A 17,134-nucleotide genomic window follows, 5' to 3' on the forward strand; every position below is an offset into this window, starting at 1 on the left:
TCCCTGTGTTTTATTCAAGATCCTCTCTGGCAAGAGGACTGAGATGAAACAGCTGGCTTAAGCTGAGGTTGTGAATTCTCTGAGGAGAAGGCCTCTTTTTGCAGGAATTTGCACTGGAAATGTAAGCACTGTGGCTGAGTTTGGCCATCTTGAATGCTGCAAGAGTGTGGCGGCAGGCTTTGACTGAAGGACCATAATGGTCCTCCATGACTGGGAGATGTTAGTTCCTGATGGAAGGGAATCCAGCCTTCAGCAAGCAAGTGCCCTCAGGGGTAGAGAGGGAGAGGACCTGGGAGTCAGGTGTGCACTTCGAGCTGGACGTACAGCTGTGGAATTCAAGGTACATGCACAAATGTGCGAACTCCCCCTTGGGATCAGGGTTAGTGGATTTGCTGCCTGCTGCAGAGAATCTAGATTTGCTTCCTGCATGTTCTTCATGAATTTGTAAATAAAATCAATATTGGTTTCCCTGTGCTCTGTAACTCCAAAGGCAACCATGTTCTCCAGAGCTCTCTAATCCAAAATAAACTCTGTTGGCATTGCCTGTGGACTCCTCACAGCTTTGGGAAGTGGGTCATGCCTAACATTGCTTTGCAGAGTCATTCAGGAACAAGAAAAGAGATCTCTCTGGATGGCTGGCAAAAGTCATACAACCTCAGTAATACACAATTAAAATGATTTCTATCAAGCAGACCCACAGAATTCCTTTCATATGGCCTCATTTGTCTAATAATTGGGATCCAGTTCTTTTATCTTTTATGTTATTGTATCTAAAAGGCTTATTTGTAATGTGGTGCAAGTATCATTTAGAGAGAAAAGGAAAAGTTCCTAGGTGTAAAAATTAAGTAGGGATGTTGTCAGCTGGGGTAGCTTGCAAACATGAATTCTTCTCACAGATCACTCATGAAGAGGATTGGAACGAATACAGCTGTGATATAGGCAGGCAATTCTGGGCTATGTTTATCCAGATTATGAAAATGCCTGAATTGCTACCTCCTCTTCCCTTTCTCCAGAAAGTTAACCCAGGTAGGGAAAGGCACTGGTAGTGCAGCGGTTACAATGATTTACTGAGACTCAGGAGATCTGGTTTCTAGTCCCTACTCAGGCATGAAGCTCACTGAGTTAGTCTGGGACAGTCTCTGGCTCTCAATCTAGCCTACATCAAAGGATGTTGTGAGAATAAAATGGACAGGAGGAGAACCTTATAAGCCACTTTGGGTCCCTTGAAAGAGGGGAAAAAACCCAGGATATAAACGTAGTAAAATAAATAAATTGAAGAGGCAGTGGAAGACAGCAATTGGAAATTCCTTGTGATACAAATTGCAGGCATGTGCAGTAGATCTGGATTGGGACCAGAATGGAGGGATGTATGAATTCATACTTTCCATCAGGATGTCAGCTGTATACTGTATGTCAAGCTCTTTCTGACTTATGGTGACCCTATGAAGGAGCACCCACTGAAATGTCCTGTTCTTGCAACCCTGCCCAGCTCTTGTAAACTCGAGGCTGTGGCTTTCCTGATGGAAACAAGCCATCTCATATTTCTCTAGCATTTTTGCCTTCTAAAGCAATTCATTTCAAAAAGCGAGAGAGAATTATCCAGTTGGTAATGGAGTGAATACCATCTTGACTAAGTTAGACCTCATGCATTTGCACTACATATCAGGAAAGCAAAGTGTTTCTGCAACATTTAGATGCCAGTGGAAATGATGAGGAGCCAAACAGAGGATAAATCTGCTTCATAATTTTGCAGACTTGCGAGTGCAGTCGCCTGATCCAGTATATAAGGTAAAGGTAAAGGTTTCCCCTTGGCAGTAAGTCCAGTCATGCCTTATTCTAGGGGGTGGTGCTCATCTCCGTTTCCTAGCTGAGGGAACCAGCGTTTGTCCGCAGACAGTCTCTGTGATCATGTGGCCAGCATGACTAAACACCAAAATGCATGGAACGCTGTTACTGCCCACCGAAGTGGTACCTTTTTATTTACTTGCATTTGCATGCTTTTGAACTGCAAGGTTGGCAGGAGCTGGGACAAAGCACGGGAGCTCACCCCATGGTGCAGATTCGAACCGGCAACCTTTTGATCTACCAGCCCAGCAGCACAGCGGTTTAAACCGCTGCGCCACCTGCAGTCCCAATCCAGTATATAGGCACCAGTAAATACTGGACGCCAGGGTTTTTGCACTATTCCCACTTACTGTATACTTTCCTATGTACTATATAAGTAGGGTCTGCAAGAAAATGTTGCCCTGTATTCTCATGTCTGTGTGGGAATGCTTTTGTTCAGAGTGCAGCTAGTCAGCTAGCCATGCCTCTTCCAGAGGCATGCCTCTTCCTCTTCCAGTTAGTTCACCTCTACTTTTCTGCTTGTTTTGCAACACTGGACATCCCATGTTTCCTATAGAACTCCTTGCTCTATGGCCCCATCTTGGTTCGATTTGGCATTATCACCTCCATGAGAAGACATGATAATAGAAAATAAATATTTCAAGGATCCCCCCCCAAAGGATATTACATTTAAGTATCAATAATGAATATTCTGTATATATTGCTTTATCTTCATTGTTTTAATCAATCAGCTTACTAATTAAATGAACTAATTTACTAAATACATTCTAAACAATTATATAGGTAATTCCAATTATTTAGGCACCAAGATCCTCCCCCTCTATTTTAAATTGCTTTTTATATGGAGATGTGTAAAAACTAAAGATACCTAGAATCTAAAAATGGAATGTCTCTTCTAAAGCCATGTCAGCTGTGACACAGGATTGCATTATCAGGGAAACATGCCTGTTCCCTTTACAACTATTTTTCAGTCATATGCAAATTTATGCAAACTTCAATAATTAATTGATTAAAATTCAGGCAATGAATTGACTTCCATTTCTTAATTGAGTGACACCCTGGTTTTTTCAGACTAGTTTCTAAATTGCAGTCTATTTTGTTTTTGCAGGCTCCTTACTGGAGATCTCTATATAATATTAAGATATATTGAAACTACATTACTAACTTGCTTTGAATTACATGTGGATTATTTTGCTTATTACTGTCAGAAGGTAATGTATGTCATAAACCACAGAGGAAAATAAATACAACTCTGTGGGCAGCTGAAATCCCAGCAGTAGTTTACACACTCAGAGCCTCTCAAGGAGTGCCCCAAATCTCCTGGATTTTACACTGGTAAATGGGCTAAATAATCACCATGTGGCAATACAATTGCCTACTGAGAGTGAATCTTGTTATTTAAAGCTCACATGGCCTTCCACTGTACCTGAAGGAGAAAATTTGCTTACTGTCAGTCTCCAAAAACAATTTATTATTTATTTATTGGTTTTTTAGCCTGCCCCATTAGCCATAAGGCTCCTAAATAATGTGAGGAGAGAGAGTAATGTGTATTCCTTTTCAAAATCTTTCCAGATAAATGCTGCTAAAATGTAGTGTTTTGCTTGGTTGTTGTGGGTAGAAGTGGTAACTGTTCCCCGGATAACCATTCGGGAAACTGATGTGGATTAAAGCATGGGCACCAATGAATCATTGAAAGGACTGGCTCTTTTAAGTTTCCAACAGCTTGTCCTGTCCCTGTGGTCATTTGTTCAAGAATGCTAATCCAGTGAATTTTGCAACGGGTATTGGAGACATTCCATATAGACATATAGTGGAGTTTTCTGGTTGGGACGTGGCACCAACCGATTTTGATTTGCAGGGGTGCTGACATCATGTGCCAGCCAGCCTCCCTCACAATTCCTGTTCCTTCTGAGATTATCTGCAATCTTCAGACTAGCTTTGGGAAAATGAATGTTCACAGCAACATTATTTTGCTCCCTGTGTTTGGGGGAAACTTACTCTTAAACGGGCCGTTAAGAATTGTTAGCTGTACAAAAGACCTGCACTTGGTGGAGATGAAGACTCCTTGAAGTGGCTTGTTGATATGGTCCAAAACAGCCACCCGAATTTTTGGATTCTCCCTGGGAGCATGGCTACAGTGATGGTAACATTGAGCACCTGCACCTCAAAATCCAGCACTGCACCTCTGAAAATATTGCCCTGGTTCGTGATGTCAGATGTCTGGTGCATGAATTACGTACCTCACCACTAGGTTAAGGGCTCCGTAGAAAAGCACCCATAGCTATATATACAATGAAATTAAAGCACACTGAAATCTAAGTTTTTACATGGAAGGGGAAACATCATCCATTATCATATACTTGAGCAAATAAATAGGTTTTTGCTGCTTTTATAACATTCCCAAGGCAGCTGAATGAGCTTCCTCAGGACTGTCCAACCCTAGACTACCCTAGATCAGATTTTCTTAAAGCTTGACACCCAGAGCAGAGTCACTTCTGAAGCTGGTTTGGATGGGCAAAGCTGAATGTCAGGAATTCTCTAAAAACAAAAAACCAAATGTGCTCCTGGAAAACTGAAATCATACACCAAGGAAAGCTGGATTTTGTATCTACATAAATTATGCAAAACATTGGCAGCAAATTGCATGAATGTACCCTACATTTTTGCTGCCTTGCATAATTCTGGGCTTGATAGTTATGGGAGTCGCAGGGACACTGACCCCTGCCTCCCCCACTGGCAATCTTCTTTAGCTATGTGTCTGCTTTCGGACATTTCTGATTTCTTGTTCAACATTTCTGTGGTTTCTCATACCCCAGACACAACCATATGCTTGGAATCATAAGAGCCAGAAACTTAGACTTTCTTTAAAAGAAAATGAAAGATGAGAGAAATGCTCTTTAGACAGTGTTCCATGCTCCTAGGACTATGTGTCCATCTTTCTATCAACTCTGCAACCCAAACTATATCAGTTAGCACTGGATCCTGCTGTTTGTTCATGGGATAAGATCACCAAATGCATCATCAAAACCAAACATAAAGGACCAAAGGGACCACTGATTTACATAACATGTATATGCATAGATGAAAATGTAAACATTAATTACTGTAATTTAAACAGGAATACAATAGCCCTCATGGTAATGGGGAGGCCTGTGACCAGGGCCCCTAATGCTTTCCTGTTCAGTCTGCAATCCAGGTGCAAGTCAAAGGCCCCCCTTCAATCTTTGTTCTTATGGTCCTTTATTTTAAAAGCAACCTGGACTGGTGAGCCCTTCAAATAGGTGCCTGTCCTTGGTAAAGTAGAACATGCAGCTATTCTGTTCAGGGAATTAAGTGTCTGATTATTATGGTGCTTAATTTATCCCTCTCTCCAGTTGAATACCATACCTGTTGGATCTTCTTATTTCACCACAGCCCAATAAGCCCCAGGAGTTGTAGTTCGTTAGACCACACCACAAAGAAAGTGGCACGTTTGAGGTGCCTTGCAACATTCCTCACATGGTTTCTAACGATATGAAGGAAAGAGTAAGCTTGTTCCTGCTGCGCCTCCCCTTTCACACACGCACTCGTGCACACACCCGACATGTGCAAGGCCTCACCCGCAAAACAGAACCCCAACTGCATCAGGGTTTCCACCCTGGAGAGAGCTTGCGCACACATGTGAACATGCTTCCCCCGTCGTTATTTGTTTTTCGGCGCCAGGCGAAGATGACCTTTTTATTTAAGCGTCATTTTAATTGTTAACAGTATTTGCTTATTTTATCTGGCCAGGGCGACTTATTTTATATTGTTATTTATTTTATATTGTTGTTTTTATATTGTTATTTTTGTATTTTACGTCATGTTGTGAGCCGCCCCGAGGCTTCGGCGAATGGGGCGGCATAGAAATGTTTTAATAAATAAATAAATAAATAAATAAATAAATAAATAAATAGGTGGATGGTGGGCAGGGTTGTGACTGCAGGTCTGGATCCACTAAGCACACACCATGTGCTACGGGTCCAAATGATTGTTCAAGGTATGAGGGGAATTCCCAAATAGTCCCGTAGAGCCCCAGAGGAAGATCTGACCGGGCATCAGTTCATTGCTCAGAACATCACTTGTTCTGCCCTAACACTGCTTCTGGCTGGTGCTGGCAATGGATCTGGCTATTCCGTAGAGCTAAAGAAGAAACATACGAATGGCGTCAAGCTTAATCCAGCTGCAGTTTTTCTCTTAGAGAAATGGGCATGCAGCTTACTCTGGATTCTGCTAGATCTCCAGGGTGCCCATCCCTTCACACGTTTCTGACCTGGGAACCACAAGGAAAGGGAAACAACACAACCAATACTCCTGCTTCTCACTGCCTTACTTCACTATGAACTGCCCATCATTTTTGTTAACATTGATTGTGTTTGTCACCTGGAAATGATTTATTCTTTAAAATTAAGATATATATCATCCTGTGAATTGGAAGATGTTTCTAATTGTTGGCTGATTGGGGCTGTCTCTATGGAGTTAACAACTGTGCCATATGTACATATCAATTACATTGTTCAACTTCAAATGTGTTTTCAATAATTATGCTACAACCCATTATATGCATGACTATCCTACAAAATTTTAATTTAATGCATATTTGGTCATCTTAAAGCAGTATCCCTATGAAGAGAAACACTTTTTTGATTTTGAGCTATCATTTTAAAGGCTCAGCCTTTCAGTTATGTAGTGAAGAGATATTCCACTGATGTTTGACCTCTTTGTAAGTTCTGTGAAGCCTGTTGATGGTAACAGTTTGTTTATTTACTTAGTCTAGTTAATTTTAGTTGATTTTCTGGGCCAGTTCCTCACACAGATAGGTTAGAGCTATGTTTATTACCCTATATCTTGGAGGTCTTTCTTGGTTTTACAACTAGGTCAGAAATAGCATTGTAGCAGGTAATTTGCATTGATAATAGTACGTTGTCTAATTTGCATTTAGGGCTGGATTCAGAATCTGCCTTCTATTGAAGAATGCAGATTGTGTTGAAGGACACAGAAGGACTTGGGGGCATGAGGTTGGTTTGATCCTGCACTGCCCCCCCCCCCCCGCTGAGTATGTGGGTGCAGCACTGGCATAGGCTGGAAGGCCAGTGCGGTGCAGTCGCTGGGGCATGTTAGAGGAGTGGTTGAAGGCAAAGACAAGACAGGCTGGATTTTCAGCCATGAGGCATGAAAAATCAAGTTCAGGAAGGAAGTGCTTAACCAGAGGACATACTGGCTGGTGCAGTGACTGCCAGTACATCACAATTTGCACCTCTGTGGATCTAGGTTGACATGAGCTAATACCAGAGGCATTAATATATTTTTTCATGCTTTTATCAGCAGTACAGTGCTGCTGGGCTTTGAGCCACACGGATGGCCCTCTGAATGTTCACTGGAATTTAAAATCACAAAATGATAAAAGGAAACTGCTGTTACGTTTAGGATTTTCCAGCCCCTCCTCCTCCTCCTCCTCCTCTTTATTTTACTAAGCCCAAGTTTTGGATCGGCAGTAATTTAACAGTGTCCTTTTGACATTCATGGGATTTATGGACATACAAGAAGGCAGACTACATCCTTCTGATGGATTTGAGTCTGAAAGATCCCAGAGGTATATATTGTACTTATGAAATTCGCTTCTGCTTTTCACTGCTAATTCTAGAGCCCTTGTTGGCATACATAATTGATTAATCTGTATTTTGAAAGGTTTAACACATTTTCTCATTTCTAATCCAAAGGCACAAAATTTTTCATTTTCATAATAATTTATGGAGCCGATGACTTCTGGTTTGTGTGTATATGACTGTGTGTCTAAGTACTCCTATTATCGTATACTGGGTTACATGTGATGCAGTAGCAGTTTTGAATGAAGGTAAAAGAGGACAGGACAGTTAATGTAATCAGAGAAGCAAGAAGAATTAGGGAAGCTCACACTGAAGTGGACTGGCAAGGGAAATAGCAAAACATCAATGCCAGTATTTTGAAATCAGAACAGAAGCTTTTTAACTGTAGTGCCAATATGATATTATACCCCCTGGTTATGGGAAGGTATGAGGGTCCACCATTCTAACATTGATTTCCACCACATCCTTGTGCACTTTCCATTGTTATTTGAATTATGGCGAGTAATATTGTATCATCATCACTCAATGCCTCCATCAAGAATGTTCATATCCCCTCCTTCTAGTAGTCAATACCTCTCTAAAATCTAGGGCTTTTGTTTTTAGACAATACTTTCCTGTACTGTCTAACCTGTAGACTAAATGAAGAGATGGGCAACTTTTGACCTTCCAGATGCTATGGGACTGCATCAGGCCTAGCAAATGTAGCCAATGATAAGGGGTCATGGGAGTTGCATCCCCACAATATTTAGATGGCCATGAGTTGCCCATTAATTTCCTTGTTTAAAAAATTACAGCACTGTGCCTTTTACATAATGCATCCCATTTCTGATAGTCATTCCCATTTAGAATTGCATTCAGGTGAAATCTAAAGTGACTGTGGAAGACTGAGTTTGTGCAGAACCTATCTGGAAAATTAACACCCCCCCTTTAAGAATAATCAAATAAAGGTTAGATTTTTTTCTGGAGATCTAGATCTGTACAACCTTGAGGCAAATTGGTAGATGCTCCTGGGGTAAAACCTGTGCATAAATGTCAAGGGATGTTGATATATATATTTAAAGATGCAAAGTTTCTTATGGGATGAGTTATATATGTGTGTGAACTTATTGCCTACCGGAGGCTTCTGGGTTAAAGAGATCCCATTCTTGCCTAGTAGGAACTACTTATAGACCCAATAGACCAGTCTTTTGTAAGGTTTGCCTAATTTTTTAAAAAGACATTCACACTAGAGCTGTTCCATTTTTATACCATGACATTTGATAGACTTTGCCAGAAGAAGAAGAAGACAATAAAATACCTCAGCATCCTTATTTTTCCCTCTTCTGGGTTTTAACTCAATGATAGAGTAATTGCTATCCTGCCAAGCCATTTTGAAATTGTATTCCAGAAAGGGAAATTTAAGAAAGGGAAGCTATAGCAGGGGAAGAAAGGTTGCTTTGCCCTCTTCCTTGCCATCAGCTCTCTCCTCTGAATGCTCTCTGCACTTGTATTTCTTCCTCACAGAATCCCACAAAAGGACGCTTTCTCTAGCGGAAGGGCACGTCGCCGTCAGAGGTTCTAGAGGAGAGAACCAGAAGGCAGAGGCACTTTCTTCATCCTCGCTCTCCCTGTTCTCTCCAGAAGCAGCCTTTCATTTTAAATGTTGTGTTTGGTCTCCATTTGCTACTGCCAGCCAGAGAAGACAGCACTGAGCTAGACAGACCAGAGGTAGGTGACCTGGAACCCTTCAGATGGTCCAACCCTTCAGATGGACCTGGACTGCCTTTCAGAGCCAGTCAGCTTTTCCTATGGTTAAGGATTCTGTAAGTTTTACTCTGAAACACCTGAATGATTGCTCCTGAGGTAGTCTATGAGTCTGAGTTGTTTAAAAGCTGTTTCATATACTGACTATCCCTGTGCAGAAACAATAGTCTTACATGTATTTTTGTTGCGTTTGCAAGCCCTTTGAAATTTGATAGTTATATTTAAAGAAGTAATATGGAGCTTTCAAGTGAATGGAATCTTTAATTGTACAATAGCTTGATGTCTTCCACTTTATTCTAAGAATGACCTAGTTAAAATCTTCCCAAATGCTGGCAACTACAACATTTAATTCCTCCTCAATTGATGAGGAGTTTAATTTGTAGGGAGACCAGTGAGTTTTGTACTTCCTCAGTGCATGACATGTTTTACCTGGCCAGATATTTGGCCTGGATTCCTCTTATTGATGTTGTGAGCTGAGTACTCCCTCCCAACAGTAACTGACTCACCAGCATTTCTTGCAAAATGTCTTTATTTATTTATTTAGAAAATTTCTATGCCGCCCCATTCGCCGAAGCCTCGGGGCAGCTCACAAATATATCAATTAAAATATTATACAATAAAAATATAAAACAAGTTAACAATATAAAATAAGTCGCCCTGGCCGAAGAATAAAATAAATAAATAGTATTAACCATTAAAATGACATTTGAATAAAAAGGTCTTCGCCTGGCACCGAAAAACAAACAACAACAGCGCCAGGCGGACCTCTCTGGGGAGCGCATTCCATAGATTGGGCGCCACTGCATAGAAAGCCCTCCTCCAAGTACCTACCCTCCTAATTTCCTTCACGGAGGGTTCCTGGAGAAGGGCCTCTCCTGCAGATCTCAGGGGGCGGGCAGGCCTATACGGACGTAAGCGCTCCTTCAGGTAACCAGGTCTTTATTTTACTTGTAAGTCTCTGAGCATACACAAAGCACAATATTGAACCCTCTCTGCCCCCCGTCATCCAAAGCTTTGTCATGAATCCTTCTGTGTCTGTCTCGGGTGGGAGGAGCACTGTGGAACCAGGCATGCCTGCGATCCTTCCTCTGAGATCCCAGTTGGGCCACCCTGCAACTGTGATGACAAACTATTGGGTCTATCTCCTCAGGAGTCTGGAGTTCCCCATCCAATAAACTCCTCATCTCTAAATCCCCCCGCTTCAGGATGTTGTTGCTCTTCTTAGTTCCCAGGGGTGGGTTTACTAGGCCCCTTGACTGCCCTTGAACTATTCTTTTTCCTAGCAGGCACAGGTGGGTACCCAGGGCCTTAGACTGCAGCTGGGGCTGAGTTCATTTTAACAGCCATCTCATTATCTGAGTCTGAGCTGTCAGTCTTGATGGGATCAGAACAACTCCCAAGCACACATCTCATTCTCAGAATCTGAGCTGTCAGTCCAGCCAAAATGGTCAGCTTCTCATGTGTGCCTGGGTATCTTGCCAGAATGTGCATACACAACAATCAGGAATCAAGCCACTTGTTAAAGAAGTCTGCCCAAGTCTTCCATTGGAATCCCTGCGATGCGATAGACAGACCTGATTTGCACATCATGATAAGCTGTGGTTCCTTTGGAGGTGACAATGTATGAGAAGTGTCCTTGTGCAAAGCTTTTTCAGTGCAAGTGTGAGTAGCTTAACAAACCATAGGGCTTCATACTTTCTTTGGTGTGATTTGCAAACCAAGATACTTTGTTGTTACATTATTCTTCTGTCTTGTGGGATGGACAGACCAGAGTTCCTGGTTCACATAGCATGTTAAACAGATTACAGATGGAAGGAAGCAGAACAATCAGTCAGAATTTATAACTATGCTTCTTGTCAACCCTCTCATTGAAAACTGAAGATGCTGGAGAAAGGAAATGGTAATGTCACCAACTCTATGAAAGAATAAAGACCACTGCTGGTTTTGAAACCAGATATGCATGTGGAGATTTCTGCTATAGAAGGCCAGGTTACAGCTTCCATTTTTGCAGGAGCAAAGGTTAATCATCCAGATAGCAGAGTTAGGTAAATATAGTCTGCATGAGAGACAACAGCAATTAAATATTCAAAATGGTACAAACTGTTGCATTTGCCTATGAGAAGTACTGTAATCCAGTAAATAGCTAGGTGTCCACAAGTATATGGGAGATTTCCTAATTTCCTTTCCTAATCTGCAAACAACTAGATGTTTAGGAGGGTTACTGTAGCAATGGAGTGGAATGATGGGAGGTGTAGTCTCAATTATCTGAAGGGCACTAAGTCAGGGAAGGCTGGTTTACAATCTTAGTGACTACACTAGCAGCACTTAGCTGTTCTAATAGAACAATGGATCTGCCACTGATATCTTTAAAAATGCATTTTAATAGCAAAAACTGTATAATTCCATTAAAAGCCTTTATTTTTATTTTCCTTTTTGTATACTAACAAAACAACATTCTTTTTGAAGTGGGAAGAAGAAATCAATTATCCTGTATCTCAATACCACTGAAAAGAATATTATAGTAATTTCCTTTAGTTTGCTGAAAGAAAACAAAGACTAATTGTTTTTTGAAATGAAAATAGAAGTAGCATAGTTTACCAAGCTGGAGAATCACAGATTGGTTTTGATGTGTATTGCACAGCTGGAAGTAAAGCACACACAGTCAGACACACACAGACCCACAGACACACACACACACAGAAAACATAGAAGTTATTGAGTGATTAACACAGACTGTGGAGTAGCAGAAAAGTTAGTTTGTGTTTTCTTTGTCCAAGAAAAACATGATTTGGGAATAAACAGTTGCATTGAAATCAGTTATTTTAATGCATTAAGTAGAACTTAGTGAAGAGCAAAAGCATAGAGATCATTAAGAATGTGATTTCAAACGAAAATGTGATTAATTAGGGGCTACGCCCAACAGCGGGAATCCAAGAAAGAGACTGAAACAAGAAACAAATATATCCTTGTTTAATTAATTTCTTTGGACAGCATCCAAAGATACAGGATGAAAATAAATAACAAACAAAGCGTTGCTAAGGGGGGAGGGAGATCGAAAAGGGTTTTTCTTCATTTAGAGTTACAGAACTGAGGTTAAAAACAATATGCTTTTTCCTGTCCTGAAAAGCTATAACTAGATCCCAGGAGGTTAGGCAAACAAATGTTGCATTCTTTAGTGTCCAAACAAGCCTCTTTGAAGCCTTCTTGGCATTTGGGTGCTGCAACCTCCACTTCTTTTCAAAGCCTGGTCAAAAGGCAGATGGTGCAGGAGAGCACTGCGTTTGGCACCATTTGCCATTCTCGTTATTCTTGCCCCACTGAGGGCTGGCTGGGGGAACGCTTGTGTGCCTCAGCCCAGCAAAGGCTTTGCAGGCACATGATCCCAGGAACAAGGCTTGTAGAAAAGCCGTGAAAAGACTGGGAAAATTTACTGCCCTCCGAAATCAAAACAGAAGCATTCATCATCCACTCCCAGGCCATGAGAGAGGTTGTCTGGCAGAGAAGCACCAAGAATTGCTCTTCTTATGATGAGTCACAGGTAGAAGCTTTTTATCCTGGCTGATGTTCATATCCTCCCAGTAAAACAACATCCTTGTTGAAGAGTATTTATTTAGAATATAAATATGTTGAATGAAATATTAAAATGTTCTTCTCTCCCTGTGTCCTCCCTCCTCCAGGTCTTCCCTCCTTCAGATTTCTGGATCTAGTCATCTAGACTATGTTACTGTCCAGGATCCTTAGCTTTCAAAGCTCAAAATACCTCCCAGTTATCCTTGCTACAACTCATAAAAGCAGATCACCACAGTCATCCCTGGATTATCAGTCCAATGGAGATGGCAGCTGAAAGGAAGGGACCTGCATTCAGCCAACTTAGTAGTTTGACCTAGACAACATTAGGTAGCAGAAATCAAATGAACAAAATAGTCATAATTTAGGTCCTATTGATTCAGTAAGAACTAAATGCAACCAACTTAGTCTGAACACAGCCCACTGAGTCTGTGGGAGAAAAGAGTTTTGGACTTTTAGCTTGTGGCTTTGTGACTTTACCACTATACTACTTAATCCTCTTCTTCTTCTTCTTCTTCTTCTTCTTCTTCTTCTTCTTCTTCTTATTATTATTATTATTATTATTATTATTATTATTATTATTATTACATTGCATTTCTATACTGCCCCTAGCTGAAGTTCTCTGGGGGGTGCACAATATTTAAGTCACCCATCCCAATTGTCAACTATGCCCAACCCTACTTAGCTTCCAAGATTAGGCACGTCAGGCTATATGGAAGCTTCTGTACCAAAGGATTGCACCAAACCTGGTTTAAAATGTGGTTAAAATGTGGAAGTCACTACTACAGGATGGCTATAGTTTGAGTGACTGTAAAGCGGATTAGAAAATGTATGGAACAGAAGGCTATCAGTGGCTGCTAGTCATAATGGCATTTGGGGAAATGGTATTGCACTCCTACTTACAGGTTTCCCACAGGCAGATGGCTAGCCGTTGCGTAAATAGAATGCTGGGCTGGATGGACCCTTGGTCTGATCCAGCACAGCTCTCCCAATGTTTTTATGTGCTACTTTACCCAGCATGCACTGTAACCCCAACATCACTCATCTTCACAATAGGTTTGTGAATAGATTTGGTAGGAAAATGGCCAGCCCTGGGCTTGTCCCTTTAAACAAGAGCTTGATTTGCTAAAGTCTGCAGATGAAACTTTTCGCAGCATTGCGATAAACATTGCCAGCCGCTCTTATCTTTGCATCTGTCTGCTGTTAAAGTTCCAGATGCAAGGGCGGTGGAAATGTTGGCAATCCAACCTGGGAAATTGTTACTTTACAACCTGTGGAAGGGACATGCAGCACGTGCTGAACTTAGTGTGTGACAGTAGTCTCTCAGCTGACTATTTGTCAGCTAGGAAGGGAACAAGGGGAAGTTGTTAGGACAACTTTGACTACACGTGAGGCCCTAAGGACATTGGGAGGAAGGGCTGCCATTTGGGAAATCAGGAACTTTCATAACAGTGCAAATTACAGAGTTTTGTCAGAATAAACTGGCAAGGCTCCACTTAAGTGGTACGTCTCCTAGTCTCCTAGATTTCTCCCTAATCATGAGAAAAGAGAGCAGAACAGGCTGGGAAGAGGATAGTTGTTTTCAGACTGGACACAAGATGTTTAAAATGATGTGTGGAGAAGACAGCACAGATGCAGGCACAACCAAAGTACCTGATGTCCCCATCACAATTTTCCTTTGATTTTGTTATGTACCCACATATATAAATGACAGTGGTCTTCCTGTTTCAGACAAGCCTTCTGTATTATGCTGTATGTCATGCATGCGAAGAGATGGGCCAGAATAGCTCTAAAATGCCCAGGAAATACTCTCCCAAGTTGGAATGATATATTTGCTTGCATTTTCTGAGGAGTGTAAGGATATGAAGCTGTATTCCCCTTATCATGGGAAATGCACAGGGGTACAGCTTATAGTTAGAGTGGTCGTATTTCTTCTTTTACAGAAGAAGCAGCTTTACCTGAATGGCTGTCCAGAGCACTGTCGAATATTGTGAAGGTATCCTTCAAAGGTCTGTCCTGGCCAAGTTCAGTTTAAAGATAAAGAATTGTAAGAATTGTAGGTCATCTCTAGCTAGCCTCTGAAAATCAGACTAAACAGGCAGGCACATGGTCATACTCTTCTATGCTAGGATGAAATTTATTTGCATTTGTATTTAATTGATACATTTCTATTTAAATGTATTTCTAAATAAGCATTTATCCATATATTTTAGCATATACAACTTGTATTGCAATTTGTTTCTGCATCTCCTCTGTTCTGCAAGTTCATAAGTGGCTACCCTAGCTTGGCTGGTATCACCCAGATCTGACCAAAGGAAGAAATAGCAATGGACCAAACGAACTATCAAAATTCAAGTTACATAGCTTTCCCTAACCCTTCTAAAATGGAAGTTAGTGAACTGTGGCCCTCAAAATATTTTGGCTTTAACTCTTGCCATTGGCCCTTGGAGTTGCAGGCCAAAACAAGATAAAGCCTAGTTATTTTGCCAAGATACCCTTCTAATAAAAGCAAGCTAGGTTTTGGTTCAATATGCTTGGGAATGGGCAAGGAGCAGTTTTGCAACAGAGATTCCATTATGAATCAGCACTAATTAAGAGGAGACAAAAAATATGTCCCTTTTAGCATTAAGACATGGTACAAGCAATTTACATATTCTCAAAGGAACACAGAATGTGAATATAATACATCTGTCTGTCCATCTGATGAATTCCACATGTACTGCTGGGTTTAGGTTAAAAAAATTATGACTGCTGTTTAGTGTTTTGATTATTTTATATTCTTTCATGATGTGTTATGAAAAGTATTGCTTGTACATTGCATTCAGTGCCATTTCGGGATCAAGGATAAAAACTGTAAGTTAAAAGAAAAAAGAGCAAGGAAACAGATGCTAGTAATATAATGGGTTAATGCATTGGTTAATTTGGAACTGATTCCAGAGGTAACTAGGCACCAGTTTAGATGCCTGAAATTCCTTCACATAGAGGAGGTAATGACTGATGCCATGGCGATCCATGGCTACAGGCACTACTCTTTCGGGGCAATTTCCATGGAAGTTATAGTGAATGCTTTCACTTCTGCCCTTGTATGTATCATTGCTGGGATGCAACATTTACACCCATGGACGAATTGTAAGTGTCTTAACAACCCCAAGAGTTATATCTGAATTTAAGACACTGTGACCCTTTTAGATGTTTCTTATCGTAATACAGGCCTTCAGCCAGCTAATTCTGTTCTTTTGCCTTTACTTGACATATTCAGAGATGGAAAAAAATAAAGCTTTCCAACCACATGTCCATGCCAGGAAGCCTTTGCCTCGCTTCATTTTTGCTCATCAGATTGCTGCTAAGTCACAAAAGTGAAGTGTGAGGTTCCATAATGCTGTGGGTCCACAGGCATCTCAGTTCCACTAGCAATTTTCCATTATAACTCATACAGGAGTGAGGAAGCAAATGCAGAGATGCACAGCTACGGGTAGTGATCGCTACCCAAGTGAGTATCTCTGGACATTCAGCATCTTTACGGCCAAGCTATGATTGAACATTCTACCTACTAGGCTTGTCATCTCCTACACTGGACACATATCTCTAAATCTCCTACAACTGTGGGAGAGAGGACAGCCATGGCTCTTCTTGCTTTTCACCATTCTTGACTTGCTATATGACTTGCAATATGGCAGATCTAATCCAAAAAGAGAGACTCGAGATACTGAAAAAAAACCCTTTTATTCTTTAGGAAGCCTATTTTTTTCTTAAAGAATAGCATGAATTCCTTCAGCATCTTGAGAGTACCTCTTTCTTTTGGGGTCTCATTTGGATGCTTTCTAGTTTTCTTGTACTTAAGTGACACATTTGCAAGCTTAGGGCTTCCGACTGTGCCTCAGTGAACTGTGGAAGCATTTTACCAGGGAAGAAGTTGGCTGCTCAGTCTCAATCATGTGTATAAAACTTCTTTAACCATGAAGAGCATAGGTGTCGCTATTTCTTCAGCTCCAGAGCAACTAATTAGATAAATGCTTTCCAAAAATGGGGTGTGAAAAGTAGTTGACTCTTTTCATCAATTATTTCAGAATCTCAAAGGGGAAAGGAAGAAATATAGATAATAAAATAATTCACCTTTTCAAGAAATGACCATCCCTTGCATCTTCACTGAAGACACACACTAATACTTGTCAAAAACATATTTGCTTACATGGGTTGTACACAGAACTTTGGCCTAAATGGACAAATTTCCAGTAGTAGAGATACACAGCATAAGTGTTATTGATATAAGCAGGTGCAATTTTGGGCTTTTCAGTTCATATTTTTATAAAGATTTACATCTTGGGGAGACAAACCTATATCAATTAAAAACAAAC

General features: G+C 40.9%; 1 protein-coding gene across 7 annotated transcripts in view; it reads left to right on the forward strand.

Moving 5' to 3' along the window:
* The window catches only part of GLI3 (GLI family zinc finger 3), a 476,769-nt gene that overhangs the window by 136,985 nt on the left and 322,650 nt on the right, over positions 1-17,134 (forward strand). For 6 of the 7 annotated variants that reach the window (XM_044454104.1, XM_044454087.1, XM_044454118.1 and 3 more), the window contains exon 3: positions 8,973-9,176. The exons of the other annotated variant lie outside the window; for it this stretch is intronic. The gene's annotated coding sequence lies outside the window, so the exon portion shown is untranslated. The remainder of the gene's footprint in view (positions 1-8,972; positions 9,177-17,134) is intronic. 7 annotated transcript variants of the gene reach the window in all.

This window comes from Varanus komodoensis, unplaced genomic scaffold (assembly GCF_004798865.1).
Source record: "Varanus komodoensis strain SLA01 unplaced genomic scaffold, ASM479886v1 scaffold10, whole genome shotgun sequence".
NCBI classification, from domain to species: Eukaryota; Metazoa; Chordata; class Lepidosauria; order Squamata; family Varanidae; genus Varanus; species Varanus komodoensis.